The sequence below is a fragment of the Panulirus ornatus genome, chromosome 30 (assembly GCF_036320965.1).
Source record: "Panulirus ornatus isolate Po-2019 chromosome 30, ASM3632096v1, whole genome shotgun sequence".
Classification (NCBI taxonomy): domain Eukaryota; kingdom Metazoa; phylum Arthropoda; class Malacostraca; order Decapoda; family Palinuridae; genus Panulirus; species Panulirus ornatus.
Genome location: NC_092253.1, coordinates 19,141,473 through 19,161,595, shown reverse-complemented (window position 1 = coordinate 19,161,595; position 20,123 = coordinate 19,141,473). Strand labels below are relative to the sequence as shown.

Genomic DNA, 20,123 nt, shown 5'->3' with positions numbered 1-20,123 from the left:
GGTAGCCCCTAGTGACCCATGGTAGCCCCTAGTGACCCATGGTAGCCTCTAGTGACCCATGGTAGCCTCTAGTGACCCATGGTAGCCCCTAGTGACCCATGGTAGCCCCTAGTGACCCATGGTAGCCTCTAGTGACCCATGGTAGCCCCTAGTGACCCATGGTAGCCTCTAGTGACCCATGGTAGCCCCTAGTGACCCATGGTAGCCTCTAGTGACCCATGGTAGCCCCTAGTGACCCATGGTAGCCTCTGCTAAGCTACAGTGGCTCTGTAGACGTGTTGAGGTGGTTTCTCCACCTTGGGTGTCAACATACCATTAGCAGATGTTCATGTGTACGACTGTGAGGCCAGGATGACTTGATTCGTGGTAGAGGGTGGGAAAGATGTGGTTATGGAAGTGGGGGAGAGGGGCTGGAGGAGAGAGGGGGACAAGGGCAGGAGTTGATTGTAGACAGGGTTTAGTAGAAGGTGAGGGAAATTGTGGAGGGGTTGGTTGTCGGAAGGGGGATTAGGGCAGGGGTTGGTTGTATGAGGAGGGACTAGGGCAGGGGTTGGTTGTATGAGGGGGGACTAGGGCAGGGGTTGGTTGTATGAGGGGGGGACTAAGGCAGGGGCTGGTTGTGAGAAGGGGAACAAGGGAGGGATCCGATGATGATTAATAAAGGCACCAACACTAGGCCCCCCAGCAGCCCCCCCCCCCACCCCACACACCTCAGTCAAACCTGTACACGTTGTTATAACTCTGCCCCCCCCCCCCCCCCCACCACCACCACCTTAGTAGAGACATTGGTGGCGGTGGTGGTGGTGGACGGGCCGGCAGTGGTTCGTGGCTGATGGCAGGAGAGACTGTGTCCCGGCACTTAAGGCTAACATGCCACAGTCGTGGGACTACATGCATGATGAACTTCCAAGTGGTGGTGTTAAGCTGCTGTTCCCGTGACCAGTCTTCATCCCCGAGGACCGGGTGACGTAAGGGAGGTTGTGTGGAAAGATGTTACCTGTGTTGGACCTTACTGGGGGAGTATTGCCACGCCTCACCTGTGTTGGACCTTACTGGGGGAGTACTGCCACGCCTCACCTGTGTTGGACCTTACTGGGGGAGTACTGCCACGCCTCACCTGTGCTGGGAGGGACCTTACTGGGGAAGTACTGCCACGCCTCACCTGTGTTGGGAGGGACCTTACGGAGGGAGTAACTGCCTCACACTACTCAGGGTTTTATTGACCTACAACATGTGAGGTACGTAGTAAACGGGAATGTGTTCGAGGGTGTATTGATGCACACCTTCTGTGGTGGTAATGGGGAGGGTATACACTTCCATGCCACGGGTGTGGGGAAGACTGCAGCAGGGCGGAGCACTACGCTCCTGCCACCTGGTATCCTTCGCTACAGGAGCCCCTGACACGCACAACTGTACAGAGATAGAAAGAAGCACAGACGATGCTTGAGACGTGACAGGTGAACACCACGGGTGGAGGTGGAGCGCTAAGGTCTGTCTCTAGCTAGGTTGTGGCTAAGCCAGACAATCCTCCACCATCACTACGTGATTGAGGTATCGACCAGTGATTGCCCCAGGAGGGGCACGTATGGCCTCGCCCCTCACTGTACCAGGTCGGGCTACCAGTCCTCCGCGTCATAGACACTGTTGAAGTCCTGAGCGGGTGTGACGCTACTGATGACTACTGAAGGACGGGTAATTTTGGTGATTAAAACACCCTGTCATATAACCTAACGTAAGATATCACTGACTTTGAATTTGCAAGAATTATGTAAGTACAGTTCCACACAGAATGATATATATATATATATATATATATATATATATATATATATATGCCCTTGAGTAGAGAACACTCGCACATGTTGAGTTGCAAGATGATGGAAAGGTATGATATGAACTGAGGCCATTATGACAGCAACATAGAAACACGAGAGACAAGAGACGTTTAGAGACTTGAGAACGAACCATGGAATCAGTTATCACTTCTTTTTTTTTTATTTTGGTTGAAGATGTTGGTAACGGGTGGTGGCGCTCACATCAAAGTCGATCATATTTTTTGGTAGGTGAGGGAAGGCATGGTTGGGTACGGCTCAGGCTGACAGCTGAGGCCAAAAGATGAAGAAAACTGCTGCTTAATCTAGGGTAGACATAAGATTAACTTTCGGTTCAAATGCACATGAATTTGATTTCTGCAGTCATACTGTTGTGCTGATTTCATGACAGGTGTTTGAAGAGGATCTTAACCAAACCAGACATTAGACTTAGGTCCTTGAGTTCCTCTTGCGTGTATGTATGTACAGGAACGTAAATGTCAGCAGACGACTGGGTTCCCCTGGGGCAGGTCACGATAGCAGAAGAGATGAGAAACGCACCTTATCGAACAGAGAAGAAAAGTATGTAGTACATGAATGACTGAGGTAAGATTATAAATTCTCAAACGACAGAGACTGTTAACAAGTGGTCGACTTCAGTATTCGTCTGATCTGTTTTTAAACGTCATGTTTCAGTTACTATTCTCGCCAAGTCATTCTAAGTATATATAAACGGTCTCTTGAAGAACAAAATTCTTTGCCTCATGTTAAGAAAATTCTTGTCACTAAGTTTGTCGAAGCTTCTTCATCGTGCTTTATCACATCTTAACTGCTTTTTGTAACCTAGATATGTGAAAGTTCGTTCGTATGGTTACTATTGGATTTATTTCTCGGATTTATTCTGTCGGTTTATCAATAGGACGACGTAAACCGAACGCATTATTCACGTGGGGACGCACCACTGAATCATGAATTGAGGACAGATATTTACAGTCTGGAATTCTGATGTCCTGCCTTTTTTTTTTTTTTTCTTTATTTTTATTGCTATTTCGCACTGTCGACCTGGCTCTTGGTCATCGAAGGTCCTCACACCTATGTTCTTTCCTCGTTTACAGCTCAGCCGAGTTCGTATATTGTGGCATATGTCGTTCTTATATTGCCGACGTGGAAAACTTTGCACCTACCGGTGTCAAAATTCACTGTCCTTCGCGAGCCTGATCTATCTATTGGTTTGTGTGGGTCAGCTTGCAGACGTAGAAGTTTAATTTCTGTTGTAGATTTACCATTCATTGTATGGATTCCTGCGAACTGTAACACCGTAGCTGACAATCAGTCTCGGTGACGTATATCAGAAACAGAAATGGTCGCAAAACTGATCCTTGCAGCACTCCACTTGTCACGTCGAGCCATTCCGAAACTTGAGGGTTAATCTCTTTTCTCAGTGCTGCTCGTTAACCAATATTCTAACCACCGAAGTACAACGCATCGTTCATGTTGACAGTATCATAAAACAATGAAGCAGATTTTTCAAGAGATGAACTGTTGTGTTGAGAGCGACGATGTGAATCATAGAGTTAATGGTAATCCAGAAAATTATGTACAATCTTGTTTTGATCTCGGGAAGTGACTTACACTATCTTCTCTTGAATAATGGTGTTACGCTAACCTAACTTTCTAGCCCGGGGAATTCTCTTGTAAAGTAGTGACTTATCAAAACGAGAAGTCAACAATTGTACTTTCACATTTTTTTCCATTTATTGTTATCAGGTAAGAGTCATCGGGAGCAGCGGTTTTTATTTACATCTATTCCGTTTAACGTTAACGGTATAGTATGTAGACGATGTAGGACAGCATGTTGTAAAATGCTGTTAAACTGGACGGCAGCTGGAGGACAAATTATCACTGTTTCTTTACTGATAAATGATAATTCAAAATAGATCATTTAGAATCGTTGCCACATATCTAGACCACATGGCTGTCGTCCGCAGCCAATGGACCAATTAACTAGGTAATTAGTTGTTTGTGTGTGACGTGACTAGCATTCTTTGGCGTTTCTTCTGCTGTTGTCAACAATATACACTTGATGTTCTCATTTCCTTTGTTGTATAACTCTTGTCCGACGCAGATTTACGTAGATTTCAGTGTTCTACTGTTTTGCCTTATCCTTGTAACTAATGTCTGCTATGCTTTTGCACACATGTTCTTTCTACTACTTTGAATATCTTACTGGAGCTATTTAAACTACGTCCATATTGTTTTTATTTACGATGTCATTCTCATACCGTGTCGTTAGTAATGCGAAAATCGTTTCAGATTTGTTTATATTAAAGCTGAGTTTTTATCCTCACGACTGTTGTGTTGACCAAATTTAAAAGCAAGTCTGAACGCTGATTCAGATGTTGTATATTTTCAATAGTTTTCCCCATCCAAAGCTGACTCAGATGTTGTATATTTTTAATAATTTTCAATAAAGTTTTCCCCATCCACAATGTTATTGACGAGATTTTCATGTATGACTCTAATTGAGTGTAATACAGTGTATTCCCGGCACAGGTGGCTGCACTTTTGTGTAGAATATTCCTAGAAGTGAGTGTCAATTATCACGCGAAGACCCCATAAAGGAGGCGTGGTCTGTGCCACACACGGGCCTCGATTTATGACGTAAACGCACGAGTTGACTCACGAGGAACCTGCCCGCCTCATTCGTTCTCTCGTCCTTCTGCAGACGTGCTGGTCTACGTGTGTATATGCTGCTGCCACAACTTTATGACCTTAACTTCCACCTGAAAGTACAGGTTAACTGATCGATCGGTGAGTAGACGTACTGCAAGCCTTCCCATTGCCGACCCTAAGGAAGTGCTGAATCTGGTATTCGTATTATGCCTAAATCGACCGGTGGTCTGGCGATATCTGTCTATTAGCTGCTCCGAACTCATCATGACTTGTCGTTGTGGACTGCATGGCATTATGACTTGTCGTTGTGGACTGCATGGCATCATCATGACTTGTCGTTGTGGACTGCATGGCATCATCATGACTTGTCGTTGTGGACTGCATGGCATCATCATGACTTGTCGTTGTGGACTGCATGGCATCATGACGTGTCGTTATGGACTGCATGGCATCATCATGACTTGTCGTTATGGACTGCATGGCATCATCATGACTTGTCGTTGTGGACTGCATGGCATCATCATGACTTGTCGTTGTGGACTGCATGGCATCATCATGACGTGTCGTTATGGACTGCATGGCATCATCATGACTTGTCGTTATGGACTGCATGGCATCATCATGACTTGTCGTTGTGGACTGCATGGCATCATCATGACTTGTCGTTGTGGACTGCATGGCATCATGACGTGTCGTTATGGACTGCATGGCATCATCATGACTTGTCGTTATGGACTGCATGGCATCATCATGACTTGTCGTTGTGGACTGCATGGCATCATGACGTGTCGTTATGGACTGCATGGCATCATCATGACTTGTCGTTGTGGACTGCATGGCATCATCATGACTTGTCGTTGTGGACTGCATGGCATCATCATGACTTGTCGTTATGGACTGCATGGCATCATCATGACTTGTCGTTGTGGACTGCATGGCATCATCATGACTTGTCGTTGTGGACTGCATGGCATCATCATGACTTGTCGTTGTGGACTGCATGGCATAAGAAGAGTGTTAATGTCAGGGGCATCACACGTCCTCTATCACACTGGCTACATCGTGTAGTGACCGGTCACCTGCAAAGTGATATTATTTACGGCGGGATGGGTTGTGGACCTTGTGTACGTACGTTGTGGACCAGTGTGTACGTACGTTGTGAACCTTGTGTACGTGCGTTGTGGACCATTGTGCACGTACGTTGTGGACCATTGTGCACGTACGTTGTGGGTGGTGGGTAGCAGTGTCTGGGGAGCGTGTTGGTGGGTGGTGGTTAGGTAGCAGTGTCTGGGGAGTGCGTGGGTGGGTGGTGGGTAGGAGTGTCTTGGGAGCGCGTGGGTGGGTGGTGGGGAGCGTGTGGGTGGGTGGTGGGTAGCAAGCAGTGTCTGGAGAGCGTGTGGGTGGGTGGTGGGGAGGAGTGTTTAGAGACCATGTGGGTGGTGAGTGCTGTTCAAACGAGTTCACACAGTGAGGAGAGCAGCAGGCAAGGTGTTGAGGGGGGACCATACTTGGGGCTGCACCACCATCCTGGGGCTGCCTCAGCTTTGATGACAGAATAACTGGCTGCAGGAGACGGGAACAAATTATCACAAGTCTCTCCTGACACGTCGAGAGAGATGGCAGGGGCTTGAGAGATGGAATTGTCAGACTGGGGAAGAGAAGCGAGATGGGTCGAGTTTAGAATAGCGATGGTTGGAAATTGTAGGCCAGAAGTTCAGTGCTTTTAATAGTGGTAGTGATGGTAGGGATGGTTGTGGTGGTAGTGATGGTAGTGGTGGTAGGTTTGGTAGTGGTGGTAGGGATGGTAGTGGTGGTAGTGATGGTAGTGGTGGTAGTAATGGTAGTGGTGGTAGTAATGGTCGTGGTGGTAGGGATGGTAGTGGTGGTAGTGATAGTCGTGGTGTTAGTGATGGTAGTGGTGGTAGTGATGGTTGTGGTGGTAGTGATGGTTGTGGTGGTAGTGATGGTAGTGGTGGTAGTGATGATAGTGGTGGTAGTGATGGTAGTGGTTGTAGGGAGGGTAGTGATGGTAATGTTGGTAGTGGTGGTAGGGATGGTAGTGGTGGTAGTGGTGGTAGGGAGGGTAGAGATGGTAATGGTGGTAGTGGTGGTAGGGATGGTAGTGATGGTAGGGGTGGAGATCGTGCTGGTAGTAGAGCCTGTAGTAGTAGTAGTAGCAGTAGTGGTGGAAGTAATGAAAGTGGTAGTAGTAGTAGCACTGGTGTTGGTAGTTTTGGTGGTAGTGATATTGTTGATGGAAGTGTTTATGGTTGTAGTAATAGTAGTATTAGTTGTTGTTGTTGTTGTTGTTGTGGCAGTAATAGCAGTGGTAGTAGTTGAAGTAATAGCGATGATGGTGTTGATCATACATAAGAGTATACAAGAGATACGAATACCAGAGGACCAGGTTATATGCAAATATGTATATATACTAAGGTAAGATCGCTGAGCTAAAGATTAATATGGTGGAAGGCTCACTAACACTCTATCTAATAACAACAGCCGACGGGAGATAAGAAATGAAAGAAAAATACATGCTAGTGCTGAAGTAAGCTTACGTGGAAGTTAACAGGGGAATTGGAGGTGGAAGGATGGAGTGAAACAGATTTTGAGTGATCGTGGCCTGAACATGCAGGAAGGTAAAAGTCGTGCACGGAATAAAGTGAATTGGAACGATGTGGTATACCGGGGTCAACGTCCCATCAATGGATTGAACCAGGGCATGTGAAGGTCTGGGGTAAACCATGGAAAGGTCTGTGGGGCCTGGATATATATATATATATATATATATATATATATATATATATATATATATATATATATATATATATATATATATATTACTTTATCGCTGTCTCCCGCGTTAGCGAGGTAACGCAAGGAAACAGACGAAAGAATGGCCCAACCCACCCACATACACATGTATATACATACACGTCCACACACGCAAATATATATACCTATACATCTCAACGTATACATATATATACACACACAGACATATACATATATACACATGTACATAATTCATAGTCTGCCTTTATTCATTTCCATCGCCACCCCGCCACACATGAAATAACAACCCCCTCCCCCGCATGTGCAGGAGGTAGCGTTAGGAAAAGACAACAAAGGCCACATTCGTTCACACTCAGTCTCTAGCTGTCATGTGTAATGCACCAAAACTACAGCTCGTAACCCCTGATATTGGTCATACTACTCCCAACCCCTGATATTGGTCATACTACTCCCAACCCCTGATATTGGTCATATTACTCCCAACCCCTGATATTGGTCATACTACTCCCAACCCCTGATATTGATCATACTACTCCCAAACCCTGATATTGGTCATACTACTCCCAACCCATGATATTGGTCATACTACTCCCAACCCCTGATATTGATCATACTACTCCCAAACCCTAATATTGGTCATACTACTCCCAACCCCTGATATTGGTCATATTACTATGAATGGTTTGCAGTTGTATCTCGTGTGATGGTTTCCATAAGTTTTCTGTTACAGACGTTAAGATAAGGAAGAGGGCGCCCTCCAGCAGCCCACCTTTCTCGCTCACGGGTCGTTCATAGGAGCCAGAAAATGGGTCGGAGTCACTGTGTAAGTCGGCACTGTTCCTGGAGGAGAGTACGTTAGCAGGAACAAGCAGAGCAGCCAGCATGTCACCTGGCTGTAGGTTATGGATTTCCAGTCTTGTTGTATGAGCTTGCTAGACATCTGACTCATGGTGAGGGCTACACACAAACACACGAGTTCGACTGTACGAGACAAGTGTCTGGGAACATCAAGTGTTGAGGGCAGAGAGAGAGAGAATGTTCGTCATAGCCGATCCTAGGCTTCACCCAGCTGCAGCTTCCGCTGTGCTGTGTCATGGGAAGGATAGATAACACGAGACCTGATGATGATGATAGTTGTTAACGATATTATTTGCTCTAGTGACCCCAGAATATAGTGACAGAAAGAGGATAGCTAAGCAGAAGCTAACTACTCACCCACCTGTCCTTCCGGCTCAACTGCCGGCAGGAAAAAGATGAGAGAAAAGCAGTATTCTGTCTAGGGAGAAAATACTGCCATGAAAATATCATAGGAAAGTATGGAATAGAAAAGGTACATACCAGAGTAATGACATGTGCTCAAGTGTACTCAAGAAAAACAGACATGAATAGTGGTGACCTGGATAGTTTATTGATAACAAATCGCAGTAAAATATTTGTGTGGCCTTTTGATTTGAGGGTAATTTAGTCATACACCACACTGGGAGGGAGTTTGTTCTAGCACTCGGACTGCTCAACATGTGAAGGAACTTCTACCCACTTTACTGTTACATCTTCCCTACCTTCATCCTGTTATTTATAATCGCTCAAGCTCCGTCGAAGGTGAAGCAGTTGTTGTACGATACATTTGGTCACCTGAAGTTTGTGATTGTTTTAGATGTTTTGTTTACCGTGTAAGACTCATGTCTGAGTGAAGTGTTTAGTTTAGTTGCTCCTTTTTTCACTTTGGTCAAGTTGCTCTTCACCATTGACCAGGTTTGGTGACCAGAACTGAACAACAATCTAAATGAGGTCTAACCAATGCATTGTAAAGGGCGAGTATCTTATCCTTTGTTGTTTACATTTCTCGCTATGAAACCTACTTGGCTTTACTATATGAAGGTAGAAATTGTTTGCCATATTTAAGGTCATTACTGATTATCACTCAGTCATCATCTTCAACTTCTCGTAGAGGTTTACCAAGCGTTATGTACTCATGTTTTAGCACCAAAGTGCATAACTGTGCATTTGCTTATATTGAGATCCATTTGTCATTTCTCTGTCTACGACTCTACCAGTATATCTAGATCCCTCTCAGTCTTCAGGCAGTCTTCCTCTGACTCAGTGAGTTGGTTGTGTTTCCCAGATTGTACTGGCGAGCCCTCCTGTCTCCAGGGCATTTATGTAGGTGATGAAAAGTCTGGCTCTCGAGACTGAGTCTTTTGGAACACCACTACACACGTGAAGCCAGTCAGATGCTTCACCATATAATACCTCTCTCTCCTTCCACTGAGAAAGCTAGTCAGATGCTTCACCATATAATACCTCTCTCTCCTTCCTCTGAGAAAGCCAGTCTGCTACGCTGCATGCATATTAGTGTTCGGGAAGACGGCTAGCGAAGATACGGTACGGCAGTCATGTACGGCCAGGAGAGGTGTGGTACGGCAGGGGAGTCGTGTACGGCCAGGAGAGGTGTGGTACGGCAGGGGAGTCATGTACGGCCAGGAGAGGTGTGGTACGGCAGGGGAGTCATGTACGGCCAGGAGAGGTGTGGTACGGCAGGGGAGTCATGTACGGCCAGGAGAGGTGTGGTACGGCAGGGGAGTCATGTACGGCCAGGAGAGGTGTGGTACGGCAGGGGAGTCATGTACGGCCAGGAGAGGTGTGGTACGGTAGGGGAGTCATGTACGGCCAGGAGAGGTGTGGTACGGCAGGGGAGTCATGTACGGCCAGAAGAGGTGTGGTACGGCAGGGGAGTCATGTACGGCCAGGAGAGGTGTGGTACGGCAGGGGAGTCATGTACGGCCAGGAGAGGTCTGGTACGGCAGGGGAGTCATGTACGGCCAGGAGAGGTGTGGTACGGCAGGGGATCATGTACGGCCAGGAGAGGTGTGGTACGGCAGGGGAGTCGTGTACGGCCAGGAGAGGTGTGGTACGGCAGGGGAGTCATGTACGGCCAGGAGAGGTGTGGTACGGCAGGGGAGTCATGTACGGCTAGGAGAGGTGTGGTACGGCAGGGGAGTCATGTACGGCCAGGAGAGGTGTGGTACGGCAGGAGAGTCATGTACGGCTAGGAGAGGTGTGGTACGGCAGGGGAGTCATGTACGGCCAGGAGAGGTGTGGTACGGCAGGGGGGTCATGTACGGCTAGGAGAGGTGTGGTACGGCAGGGGAGTCATGTACGGCCAGGAGAGGTGTGGTACGGCAGGAGAGTCATGTACGGCCAGGAGAGGTGTGGTACGGCAGGGGGGTCATGTACGGCTAGGAGAGGTGTGGTACGGCAGGGGAGTCATGTACGGCCAGGAGAGGTGTGGTACGGCAGGGGAGTCATGTACGGCTAGGAGAGGTGTGGTACGGCAGGGGAGTCATGTACGGCTAGGAGAGGTGTGGTACGGCAGGGGAGTCATGTACGGCTAGGAGAGGTGTGGTAGGGTGAGAGGAATCATGGGTACAGGTTGCGGAGGTACGATAAGTTACGGAAGTCGTGGGGAACGATCGAGGAGGTATGGTAAGGTAGGTACCTGAGTCATGGGGTATGGTAGGAGGGGCGTGGTAGGGTCAAGGGTTACAGGAGTAAGCACGTATCAAGCCAGGCGGGTGAAGACGTGGCCAGGAAGTAGTTGAATATGGTCTAGAGAGGACTCCTAATGGACATGAGAAGGGAGTTTGTAGATTATGATATAGGAATTAATGTTCTTGTCGTGTTGCTGGGATACAGTAGAAATAGTGGCAGATCTGTATCTGGTGGAGGAGTTAGTGCGTTTACTGGCGTCAGTGGTAAGGGCTGGTGAAGGGAGCGGATGGATTCATCAGGCCGCTCATACCTAATTTTAACCGAAGGTTAAACGTGGCAACAGTGTGAGGAAACCACCATATATGGCGGAGTCCTCCCATGGCATCTCTTATCGTAGAGATACTGATAACCGGCTCGTTTATAGAACGGTACTAAGTCCTTCGCCTGTGGTGGCCCTCGCGGCTGTTTACCCCAGTCCATAGTAGCTTGCAGGCTCCCGTTACCTCCTACTGTAAGGGTGGAGTACCTGCCATGCCATGGAACTAAAGCGGTACCCTATAGCCCGATGGTGGAGGAGGAGGGGGTGAAGGTAAAGGACGCAGCCATATCATCCAACCCAGTGCGCTATGCATCTCCCGCCCGCCCGCCCGACCGACCGACCGACTCGGTTGCATGAGGCCATGTTTTCGGACGGTTAAAGCCGTCTAGATACATCGTCCCAGGCGCAGTATATGTCTCCTTAACTGTAAATAACAGTTAGACTCCCTTTTTACAGTAAGAAACTCCCTGAATATACGATTTGCCTCGTGTGTACAAGGAAGGTGTATGAATGCGTTCAATCATCCCCTTTAAACACAGGATATGAAGGTCAGTGTGGCTGTGCGTGGAGTCGGTCGGTGTACGGATGGCCTTGCCATATCGTTCACTTGTATGAGTTAAAATGTCACGTCTGATATTCACCTGGTGACGTTTACATTAGTCCCACACATGACTTGTGCGTTCGCAAGTAAAGCTGGAATCTGGAAATATAAACATGGTCGTTTGTTTACAAGGGAACTCTGAAAACATTGTGGTAATGTGTTGTTGGCATCTGTGTGGCTGAGCCACGTGCCGCGCCACCCCCCGGCGGCGGACCCAGCCTTACCCCAGTTTATTGCCACCCACCCACCCAGCCACGGAACCCGGCGGGCCCGCCACCCAGCTCACGGCACAACCGCATCTCCCAGTGGTTCATGTTAGTGTACAAACCAAATAACTGTCAAGCGCACTGCACGCACGAAGATATGAAAGCGGACGTAAGAGTGAGTGCGAATACATGAGTAATTTACTACTTCTTTCACACTTTTTGATTTTGCTAGTTACTGTGAAGCTAAACCATGGCACTCACTTCCATAATTCCAATATCCTGCAACCCGTTTTCTATTTCTCAGAATATCTAGTTGTACACTTCTTGTTCTCACCTCGTTCTCACCTCACTGTGATCCCACCTGCTAAAGTACTGGATACAGACTTTTGGGTAAACGTTTGACTTGGAATGAGGCAGTGATTTTTCTTCAGCAGAAATGTAAACATAATTCGGTTGACCAGTTAAAGAAACTGGAATTCCCTGGTGGACAGGATAACCAACTGACGACGAATAGTTTGCTTCGAGGCCACGAGTGACATTTGCGTCTGCTTAATTACGTGTAAACTATACATGTCTATGTTTACTTTTCTGCGTCTCCCATTCTGACGCCTGTTTCTCGTTTCTGCCGCTATTACAACTTTGATAAGGTAGATCTAGGGTCTCTGTGACCTTTCTATACATCATGTCTGTATACTGTCTCTCGTACACTGCTCTGAGCCTCATGAAATTATGACTGTCTCTGCCTTTACAGGTTTAGTCACTTGTCTTAATGTTTCATAACTGGTCAGTATAAAGAATCTGCTTAAACATTCTATTTTCTTAATACTATGTTTATATTTGCCAATGAATATTTTGTTTTTCTAGAAAAACACTTTTCACTTTTTTGTAATAGGTATGATGGTTAGTTACGAGGTTGTATTATATTTTCTCGATAACGTAGTTCACAGTAGAATTTATGTTGATCTCAGTTTTTTGGATTCAAATTTCTTTTGTTTGATAGTTCCTGCTTTTTTTTTTGTCACTTTTCCTCTCGGTCAACTCAAGTTTGTTGCCTGAGTAGATATGTTGAAGTAAGGTTTGGGTTGTCTGGGCAGGCAGTGAATGTCAGTGGACCAGACACTTAACTTGTACACGACTCCACTAGCAATCCTTCAACATTAGACGCTGCTCCAGGAACGCGTCATCTGTTCTCTTCCATACAGATAACTTTTGACACATTTCAGGGGTTTTTCTCTCATGCCTGCCTGACATTACCATCTCTTACGTGAATCAGCTGAAGATTTCCCTTTCCCCCAATGTTTTGCTAAGCCGGGATAACTTAAGTTACGATTAGGTTAGGTTAAGTTAGATTAAAGTGAATTAGGTTTTGTATCATGATATAAGCTAACCTAACCTAACGTAACAACCTAGCCGAGAAAAATGTTGGGGTGTGAATCTTCAGATGATCCAACTTGTTATATGTACATGTCAGAGGCCTTCACACACACAGCAACACACTGTACGGCCAGCATGTTTCACGTGCATGAAAATCACAAAGACATGTGAGTCGAGCCTTGGAGGACATGCACACCCGCTTGGCTTAGCCGCCAAGGAAGCCAATCGGTCGTTCTGGAGCAATTACTCCTGTGGTTAGCCAGCCCCAGTGTTAGTGAGATACTTTGGTTTGTAGCGTCAGAGGAATCTCTCCGTCACAACTCCTGTGTATAAGTATTGTATTCACATTTCTCCTTACATGGTATCATCGTTCCTCTAATTACCTTTTGGATCATGACTTTGCACAGGATCTGTGTACACATGTGACCATATGAGGCGAGGGCTCATGATCTGTGTACACGTGTGGCCATATGAGGCGAGGGCTCATGATCTGTGTACACATGTGACCATATGAGGCGAGGGCTCATGATCTGTGTCCGCATGTGGCCATATGAGGCAAGGGCTGATGATCTGTGTACGCATGTGGCCATATGAGGCAAGGGCTGATGATCTGTGTACGCATGTGGCCATATGAGGCGAGGGCTCATGATCCGTGTACACAGATGTGGCTGCATGAGGCGAGGGCTCATGAAAGTTGAGGAAGGATCAAGGCTTATGAGTGTATCATGAGTTTCCTAGATTCATGTAGGGTGAGGGTAACTTTGACCACTGGCCAGGGGAGGGAGGTGTTCAACACGGGAGATGATCCAGTCTCTCCTCAGTTCCCTGTGTGACGGACTCAAACATCACATGACAATAATTTAATCGACTATAATTTCGTCACGCATGCAGTGCTTCTTGTCATAGTTTCTCATGTTATTATACAGATTGCTGCTGTTCTGCTCCGATCATTACCGACTTATTTTTCCAATATCTCCTGAAAAGCCATGTTCTCATCTCTGCAGATGTGCAGCGAGGAGGAGGATGAGTGTTGGCCCACTCATGAAAAGGAGGGGAATATACTGTATTTGTAGCCGTACGGGGTAACCTCGCCTCCTGATGTGTGTGAAATTATTGTTTTCCTGTTCTTTAGGACGGAGTTTGTTTACGAGGATGTTTCATATGCAAGGTGTTCATACCTGTTGTAAGGTTCTCAGGCTTTTGTAAGGTTATACCATGTTTAAGCTAATCAGTTATAGCTTTATTAGTCATTGTCTTCAAGCTAACAGCACATTTATCTCATCAGAAGACATCGTCTCCAAGCAAACCAATGTTACAGCTTCAGCAGTTGTCATGTTTCAGGTAACACAACAGTTATAACTAAAGTATTTCATGACATTCCTTTCAACACGACTTTGTATCAGATTATGGTTGTGATCCCTGGGTTTACTTTATGGTTGTGATCCTAAGGTTTACTTTATGGTTGTGATCCCAAGGTTTACTTTATGGTTGTGATCCCAAGGTTTACTTTATGGTTGTGATCCCAAGGTTTACTTTATGGTTGTGATCCCAAGGTTTACTTTATGGTTGTGATCCCAAGGTTTACTTTATGTTTGTGATCCCAAGGTTTACTTTATGGATGTGATCCCAAGGTTTACTTTATGTTTGTGATCCCAAGGTTTACTTTATGGTTGTGATCCCAAAGTTCGTTTTATTACAGGGGAATAGAAAGGATTCCCATTAGCAACACACCTTTTGGTCATAACGAGGGTGTTAGTGTCAGTGAAGGATGACTGTAACTCGTGGAATATTGTGGCGACAGTAGAAAAACAGAAAAAAACCGTAAATCTTCATGTAGTACACAAGAGGACGCTAGTAATGTCAGTCGTGGCTTTGCAGCGAATTATTGATCATGTGCTGTTACACTTATCTCTGGTGCTGCTTTACTTATAAAATGTTATGTTAATTCTATTGAGAAAAAAAAAACTTCGCCTCATTCGAGAAATAACGTTGACCCACGAGTTTGTGACCATCACTACAAGTGAAGTCAGACAAAGGTGTCCTTAAGTAGCCTTTTTGATCGAAATTGTAGAAGCCATTAATGATGTAGGATCCCTGTATTAGATGACCTCTTAACCTTTTCTAAGCTAGATAGATTTGTCTTTTTTTCGGCTCTCACGGGATTTGTGGGTCAGTAGGAGAATATCTTGGTAGCTATGGTCTGCATTGTGTCGTCTCCATTATCAAGATGGTGACCATAATTTAACCTAGTATTCCTGATGGCACGCATCGGTGACCTGTGAAATTTTAGATTCATAATTTCCCAAGTCATATAGAGTCGAAAGTCTAGCTTATAATTCATAGAAATTTGTTTATAATTTATATTGTTTGTGTGCCTGTTGGCTAGGCTTCAGGTCACCAGAGATTGTTGCACTAAGTCTTTCCCTCGGTCACCTTAAGCTGCTCAACCGAGTTCATACTGTAATGTGCCTTTTCTTTTTTTTTCTCTCTTTTTTACCACGACTGTCAAAACTTTATACTAATGAATATTGAAATTCGGGTGTTGACATATGTTTGTGTTTTTGTCATCTTTATCTATATATTTCTATCGATGTATATGTTTTATTCTCTCTCTCTCTCTCTCTCTCTCTCTCTCTCTCTCTGGAAACAACGATTATATATATATACATATATATATATATATATATATATATATATATATATATATATATATATATATATATATAGGGGAGAAAGAATACTTCCCACGTATTCCTTGCGTGTCGTAGAAGGCGACTAAAAGGGAAGGGAGCGGGGGGCTGGAAATCCTCCCCTCTCATTTTTTTTTTAATTTTCCAAAAGAAGGAACAGAGAAGGGGCCACGTGAGGATATTCTCTCAAAGGCCCAGTCCTCTGTTCTTGACGCTACCTCGCTAATGCGGGAAATGGCGAATAGTATAAAAGAAAAAGAAAAGAATATATATATATATATATATATATATATATATATATATATATATATATATATATATATATATATATATAAGTTGAAATTGCACTTCTGTAGTGCCGATCATTTCATTTAACATGTAATTTTTCTATACATGTTGCACGACATTTTTCGTGGAGACAGTCTACCTCATCAGGTGCCATTACTTAATACAGTTATTTCAATCTCAACATCACAACAGAAGTAGCGTCCGGCGTCTACCAAACTAGACAACACACTGACCTGACCGACAGTAACTGTAAAAGGGAGTGGTTAAATTGAGTTAAGTGGCAAGGGTTGTTGACCTGGGTAGCTGGATGTGTCAGGGACCACTTTTCTTATATTTTTCGTTTTTTTGTAAGTTTTCTCATAATGATTTGGTTGATGATAGATTGGGCTTTGGGATTTCCTGAGGACAAATTATTCTTAGTATTAGCAATTAAGACAGATTCAATGACGTTGCGGGCAGCATAATCAGCAGCAGAGGGGTGTAGAATACCTTGATTTTAAGGTGTACAGGCGCTAATATGACAGTGTTTAGCGATCGCATTTTTGTGGTCATCCCTGCGTACTGCATGACGGTGCCAGTAACATCTCTCCGTTACTCTTTTCCAGGTTTGGCCATTGTATATATCTTTACATGCCTTACATTTGACGACATAAACATTCACAATTGTTAAATGATGTGGCCTACTTTATAGTAAGGTCTCACTGATAGTGTTATTGTACCGGAAGGCGACATTACAAGCGCTGTTTTTTAGTAACATGTCTTAGATTAGCCAAGTTGGGAGAATAGGGCAACACTAACATTTAGACCTAACCTCACTTTGTCACATTTTTGTTACAAAAAGCATAAAATATCTTCCTAGCTTTCCAGTAAGCTTTGGTCACAAAGCATTTGGTATAAAATAAATGTCTAAAGATACTTTGGTATGTGACTGACTACATTCGCCCACCAGGCCTATGGGATCACATATCCGTAGTGCTCTTAAAAACATAGAACTACTGACATTTTTGTAGAAGGATCGTGTTTTGAAAAATAATGAATATAGCTCTCAAAGTTGATAGGCTTTCTATACATCTTAAAGTACATATGATGAGATTCTTTGGTTATCAACACATCAAGAAAGAGTCGTTTGCCTTCTTTTTCCCATTCCATCTTGAATGGATGTTATTTAATTCATTAAAGAAGACATCACAATCTTGGGAAAATGTGCAAAGGCAATACACATCATCAACTGTCTAAGCCAGACTTCCGGATGATTTTTTGATTGAAGTTAGAATATTCTCAGAATATTCCATTGATGATTACTGAGAATAAGACTTAAGTGGATTTCCCATGGCAGGACCAGATTTCTGTCTATAGAGATTACCTTCATCATCTTGGAAAACATTATTGGAAACGCACAGTTCTACGAAGTTAATGAAAGTTTTAATGGGCAGGGGCAAGGCAAGGTTGAGATCAGGCAATTTCCTCCTTAGATACGTGATGCTTTCATCAATGGGGACTTCAGGGAAATGGACGTGAATGTTGCAGGGATCCTTGGAGTGTTGCGGCGGGTACCTGAGGGTCATGAGTGTTGCAGGGATCCCTGGAGTGTTGCGGCGGGTACCTGAGGGTCATTAGTGTTGCAGGGATCCCTGAAGTGTTGCGGAGGACGGACGTGAGTGTTGCAGGGAAACCTGGAGTGTTGCGGTGGGTACTGGAAGCTCATGTGTTGCAGAGATCCCTGGAGTGTTGTGGAAGAGAGACGTGAGTGTTGCAGGGATACCTGGAGTGTTGCGGTGGAGAGACGTGAGTGTTGCAGGGATCCCTGGAGTGTTGCGGAGGAGAGACGTGAGTGTTGCAGGGATCCCTGAAGTGTTGCGGAGGAGAGACGTGAGTGACGAAGGCGATGTAGGGGTAGAGGGGAAACCGGCTGACTCATCTACCCCGGTGCTCCGGGGCGGCGCTGAGTGTGCACAGCTCGAGGGGCGACGACGAGAGGACTTGGGTGTATTGCCAGGTTGAGGCGATCAATAATGCAAGCACGGCATGCCATGACGGGCGGTGGTGATGCTTGGTTATGGTAACACTTTTTGTCTGTATTATTTTCTCCTGCACACACACACACACACACACACACACAGTATAGCTGGTGTCCCTGTGTACCACAGCGTCAGCTGCCGGTTGATATCTCTGGAGTGTTGGGCGTGAGTCGCCAAGCAACTGTTGCTAGTAGCAACAGCCAGGGTCGTTGCCTTGCTTTCGCCATAACGAAGACCTTGTGGCCGGACGCTTGCCGCAGACACTCCCCCCATCCCCACCCCAGAGACTGCAGCCTTCCCTCCCGACCCCCCTACCACCCTAGGGCCTGCAGCCCTCCCTCCAACCCCCCCCCCCAGAGGCAGGTCCTCGTACAGCTGGCATGTCCTGTGTCTTTCACTAGCCTGCAGGGGTGTGGCTTTTGTGTCTTCCATTGTGGAAGTGTTCGTCCCCGGCCACTGACGCGCCACCCAGGCTCGGCTCCTCCTGCCTTCACTTTCACCGTGTCGGTCGCTGATGTAGCGAGTGTCCAGCAGCGTCCGTGGGCTCCCGGTGGTGTGTGGACTGAGCTGTGCTTGGCAGCGATGGCGCGGGGGAGCGGAGCTGGCTGCCGCCTCCTCTGCCCGTGGTGGAAGTAACACTTTCTCTGACCACATGTGAAAACTGCTTTTTTTTCATAATAACGGCGGGAACTATCTATCTATCACCCCCGGCATCTACCAGATTTGTGAGCCTGAAGTCCCTGTGTTGCCTGTGATCCTAACACTAGGTTATGCCACCTTACCGAGTGTGGTGGTGCATGAGATCCCTGAGCAGCATCACAAAACACGTTGACCTCCTCCTGCTCCTCGTCCTCCAGCTTCCGCCAGACCCGGTCTGACCTACAACCTCCCATCTCACATAAGCCGTCCTCCATCCTACAGGTAATCTAACGAGATAAACAACCACACTTCCATCTGAAGACGTCAAGTTATTATGTGTGTACAGCAGGATGGTTGTCCATCCTAGTGTGGTGGTGTACAGCAGGATGGCTGTCCATCCCTAGTGTGTTGGTGTACAGCAGGATGGTTGTCCATCCTAGTGTGGTGGTGTGCAGCAGGATGGTTGTCCATCCTAGTGTGGTGGTGTACAGCAGGATGGTTGTCCATCCCTAGTGTGGTGGTGTACAGCAGGATGGTTGTCCATCCCTAGTGTGGTGGTGTACAGCAGGATGGTTGTCCATCCTAGTGTGGTGGTGTACAGCAGGATGGTTGTCCATCCCTAGTGTGTTGGTGTACAGCAAGATTGTTGTCCATCCTAGTGTGGTGGTGTACAGCAGGATGGTTGTCCATCCCTAGTGTGGTGGTGTACAGCAAGATTGTTGTCCATCCTAGTGTGGTGGTGTACAGCAGGATGGTTGTCCATCCTAGTGTGGTGGTGTACAGCAGGATGGTTGTCCATCCCTAGTGTGTTGGTGTACAGCAGGATGGTTGTCCATCCCTAGTGTGGTGGTGTGCAGCAGGATGGTTGTCCATCCCTAGTGTGGTGGTGTACAGCAGGATGGTTGTCCATCCCTAGTGTGTTGGTGTACAGCAGGATGGTTGTCCATCCTAGTGTGGTGGTGTACAGCAGGATGGTTGTCCATCCTAGTGTGGTGGTGTACAGCAGGATGGTTGTCCATCCCTAGTGTGGTGGTGTACAGCAAGATTGTTGTCCATCCTAGTGTGGTGGTGTACAGCAGGATGGTTGTCCATCCTAGTGTGGTGGTGTACAGCAGGATGGTTGTCCATCCTAGTGTGGTGGTGTACAGCAGGATGGTTGTCCATCCTAGTGTGGTGGTGTACAGCAGGATGGTTGTCCATCCCTAGTGTGGTGGTGTAC

General features: G+C 46.1%; 1 protein-coding gene across 6 annotated transcripts in view; it reads left to right on the top strand.

Moving 5' to 3' along the window:
• The window catches only part of LOC139758438 (uncharacterized), a 167,964-nt gene that overhangs the window by 103,313 nt on the left and 44,528 nt on the right, over positions 1-20,123 (top strand). The window contains exon 1 of one of the 6 annotated variants that reach the window (XM_071679847.1): positions 4,537-4,622. The exons of 2 other annotated variants lie outside the window; for them this stretch is intronic. The gene's annotated coding sequence lies outside the window, so the exon portion shown is untranslated. Of the gene's footprint in view, positions 1-4,536; positions 4,623-11,916; positions 12,071-18,701; positions 19,187-20,123 lie in introns of those variants that run through there. 3 more of the 6 variants (XM_071679846.1, XM_071679848.1, XM_071679845.1) reach the window with 3 other exon arrangements.